This window comes from Aulostomus chinensis, chromosome 13, assembly GCF_037954235.1.
Source record: "Aulostomus chinensis isolate RoL2024-O1b breed Wild chromosome 13, RoL_Achi_v1.0, whole genome shotgun sequence".
Lineage (NCBI taxonomy): Eukaryota > Metazoa > Chordata > Actinopteri > Syngnathiformes > Aulostomidae > Aulostomus > Aulostomus chinensis.
This window is the reverse complement of record NC_141332.1, coordinates 4,188,305-4,192,683: the sequence shown is the minus strand read 5'-3', so window position 1 is coordinate 4,192,683 and position 4,379 is coordinate 4,188,305. Positions and strand designations below refer to the sequence as shown.

Genomic DNA, 4,379 nt, shown 5'->3' with positions numbered 1-4,379 from the left:
GCAACTAGTTTTTCACATCTTCTTAAACCCTCTGATGTGATAATGTCCTTTCATACCAAGGACGTGAAGGTGACAAGGATTAACCAATGCTGGTAAAATGCCTGAGGTAGTATTCCTTTTACTTTATGAAGACTGGGGTAATATCCAAACAATGAGAAGAGACAAATTTTGGAATGCAATGCAATAAAAAAAGAACAAAAATATATCAACGCAGTATAAAGACACAAAGAGAAATGAATTACTGTTATGATTGTCAATATCCAGTATTTGGATTCACAGCTTATCCAGCAGTCAAGAGATGAGAGACTTGGGGCCCTGCTGGGCAGCCCTCAGGGTGCTCCAGTCTTCTCACGACATCACGTGCAGGCGGCCTCTGCATCCCGAATAAAGGCAAGATGTCAACGTCTCTCTGACACTTGAGTGACTTCTTGTAGAGGAAGAAGATACACATTGCTACAAAAACAGTAACTGGCTTCCAATCTTTTACCTTCAAAGCACTAAAGCCAAACTAAATGATCATCTATGCAACTTGTAATTCAAAACTTTACCCAATTCCTCCAAGGTAGATGCACAAAAAGAGAGGGCTTTCCCTCCAGAAATAATGAAACCATCAGCAAAGAGAACTGCTGCTCACTGGACATTCGCTCTTTTTAAGACCATTCAATTCAGTACCTGTGGCTTTATTGGCAATAACATAAACTTGTTTTACGAAAGCACAAAATTACATAATACAACAATTATATACACTATAAAACCAGTAAATGAGAAGGAATAATAGAATAAAGAAATAAGGCAGTCATTTTGGAAAAAAATACAGAAACCCGTTTTTATTTCTGTCCTATGCATGCACCTGCACAAACACATTCTCTCTCAGTTGATTTTGTTTTCATTTAATTTTCAACACTTTTATGCTCAGGACAGTGAGTGATACAGAATGTAATGTGTCTGACAGCAATCCCAGATGAATGAAGTCCAATTCAACAAATAAACTCCTCCATGTTGACCCACACCCACTTCTCAATTAAACCCTGCCCCCTCTGAGTGCGGGTACAGATTGGGATCATTATGGTGGTGGTACAGACACACATACAGATACAGATGATGGTGTACTCACTCGTCCACACCATCTGGAACCACCAACCATGCCAAGCCAATTCTACCCCATTAAGATGCTCCTTTTGAACTTCAGCAGATCCCCTGGACCATGTTTATAAGGTCTTAAACAGGAGTGCCTCCTAAAGTGCTGTTAAGTCGATAAACTCAGGGTGACGCCATTGTTCTGCGATTCAGGTTCGCAGTCGCCAGATACTTGGAGCAGTCCGAGATCTTCTTCACTTCATCCGCACAAAGAGTCTGACAACACATCGGGCATGCTTTCTCCGTCTTCAGCAAAAGGAGAAACTGGGAGTGAAGAGCTGGAAAGTCACAATGAGGACACACAGACCAGTCCTCTCTCAGCATATGCTGCCCTGTAGCAATGCAGTAGGGCAGGTTGCTCTTGCAGGAGGTGCACAAGAGTTCGTTCTGTGGGAGCAGGGAGCCACAGACAGGACATGGAGTCATGTCATCCACCACTTCTGACTTGTGTGGATGTCGTACAATGTCCTCAATCTTCTTCCTGTACTTTTGCTGTATCTGCTTTCGGTTGTCTGGCCTCATGAGCGTGACAGCGTGGTTGAAGGCTGAGTTCCTCAGCCCAGCTCGCTGACATTCAATGACTGTAGATGTCAGAATGGGCACAACATGAGCAGGAAACATACGGATATTTTCGCTGACGCGAGTGAGTAAATGTGCTGCTTTAAGGTGGTCTCCTCTTTTGACATGGATTTTGGCCAGTAGGTAGGAGTGCAGCAGCATCAGGTTGGTGGACATTTCAGCAGGAATGTCCGTCTTACAGTCCAGCAGCTCTCTGTACATCTTGAACAGCAAGTTGTGGGAAACACGGTAGTTCCCTGAACACAGCTGTTCCCTAGCAATGCTGATGGCGATGTGAGCAGCCTCTGCGTGCCGCTGTAGTGCCATGTACAGACGGAACAGATGAACAGGATCCTTGGGTTTACTGTCAGGCTTGCCGGTCAGGTATTCGATCAGCTGATCGGTCAGATAGATGTCCTTAGCCTGACATACCACCTCAATGGCCATGTCAACAGCCAAGCCGTCCTCAGTAGAGTCACACATCAAGAGGTTCTCCAGGGCTCCTTTGTACTGCTCACCCAGATGAAAGTAGTAGCCAGCCTGCAGGTGATTCTTCTCGGCCTCAAAGTATAGAGCAATATTTCTATAATCGTCCTGGGTAGCTTCAGCACCGATGACTTCCGCGAAGACCTCCACTTGTCTGTGCTGCTGTGCCAGTTTGAAAGCTTCATCATTGCACTGACACAGAACCAGAATCCGGATTGCTGAATCATAGTTCTTCAGCTGTAGAAAAAACCTGGCAACCATCTTTGCTCCCTCTTTGCTCTTGGTCTGTCTGACAACGTGAACTGCAGCTTCGGGATTGTTCAGGTGGTCCAGCAGGATACGTGTCAAATTATCCCAGTCTTCAGCACGTTTGTAGGCTTGCGCTGCCACCTTGTACTTGCCATTGGCTTCCATGGCCTTGGCGTATCGCTGGTGGGTCCTGAGAGAGGAGACATGTTGGAGCAGCTCTCCCACCTTTGCCCAGTCCTTGCATTGCATGTAGACCAATGCAGCCTGATCATAATACTGGCCTGTTTCATAGAGCCGAGCAGCTTGGGACAACTGTCTCATGCTCTCTAAAAGAGCTCCACATTCCTGCTTGAGGACTCTGCTCGGGTGTTGAATTGCCTTGGCGACTCCTCCTCTGATGTCACCCAGCGTAATTAACATCCTGGCTACTCCGGCTTGGCAGGCCTCATTATGCTCTTGATTATTATGGGTCAGACCATTTTTGTAGTGAGCCAGAGCCTTCATAAAGTCACCAGTTTGCTCCAAATGAGCAGCATATTCCTTGGAAATGTAGGGAATCTGGTCTTCTGCTAAGTCCTTGGCTAACTTCAGAGCCTTTTCCCAGTGTGACAGGTCTCTCCTCATTTCCAGGGCAGCAAGTGGACAGCTGGAGGATAAGTAGTGGTCCTGGGCCAGGTTGTATTCACCCAGGAACATGGCCAAATGGCCGGCTAGTAATTTATACTCCTCCATACCCCGGATGGCCTCCAGTGAGCTGACCATGCTGACATTTTGGCTCAATCGGTAAACCTGAATGGCCAGCTCAACCTCCATGTGGATCAGACAGGCTTTGCCTAATTTTTTCACGAGTCTTTCCTTGGTGTGGGTCCTGACCAGATCCAAGCCTTCATCAAGCCTGTTGAGCATCACTGCCCGCGTGAGTTGCTTGCTGAGCTTTGATGATGAGCTTCCTGCCTGCTTCAGATAGGAGTGTGTGCTGAGAGTCAGCTTGCTGGTCTGGCCACTCGCCAGCTGACAAGTCAGGACGCCATTCTCCAATGACATGGGCTTCTTTGAAGGGTGGAGGCACTCACTCCCCACCAAGGACACCCACGATCCATGAATAGTGAGTTTATGCAGAGCGTACACGTAGACCTTTTCATGGTCATATGCTGCAAACACTCCTCTTTCAGGGTGCCAGCTGTCCCAAAGCACACCAGTGATGGTGGGAGAGAAATCAGGAAGCTCTAAGCAGGAGTCGGATTCTGTTGAGGTGGAGAGCAGGTAGCCGCTCTTCTTTTCATCAGTGAAGACCAAGTGTTTCCCACGTTGAGCAGGGAAGACTTCCCTCACACCCACTGTGTGGGTGAAGCTGCTCACGGTCTTCCCATCCTTCAACAAAACGCATACCACATGACCTGAATCAGTGCCATAGTGGAAGAAGTCAGTGGTGAGGGCATGGCAAAGAATCCGACCCTGTCTTTTGTCAGCTGGAAACAACTTCACCCCCTTTGTCTCTTCTTGGCGCAGCTGCACTTTTCCCTCTAACAGTACAGCTGTGTATTTTGAGTTCGGGCAACTGATGGACGTTGCCCCAAAGTCCTCGGTGTCCTTCAGTTTCTTAGCTGAATTTACCAGCTGAGTATTTCTCTCACTTGACTTTAAATTGCTTCGTCTCTTCATGGCTGTTGGACTGAACCTGAGAGCTTGATTATCAGCTGCAGTAAAAAAATAATCTGTTGTAAACTGGTGTGATTTCTTTCATATATTAGTGAGCGTGGTGTTCAGTGTTGAAGTAGTTTCACTGATCATTTCAGTGACATCCCTGACATCGCAACTACATCACTATCTTTGGTCTACAGGGGCATTTCTGTCATTGTGACGTCACAGCCAATGTGTCTGTGGTCTCAGAGCCCCTAATGACAAAATCTGTGATGATCTGAGGATTTCATAGAGGATAACAGTTAAAT

At 46.7% G+C, this 4,379-nt stretch overlaps 1 pseudogene; it reads right to left on the bottom strand.

The window, feature by feature from the left end:
* Positions 1-526: 526 nt before the first annotated feature.
* On the bottom strand, positions 527-4,125 carry LOC147250633 (WD repeat-containing protein 19 pseudogene; annotated as a pseudogene).
* Positions 4,126-4,379: the final 254 nt, after the last annotated feature.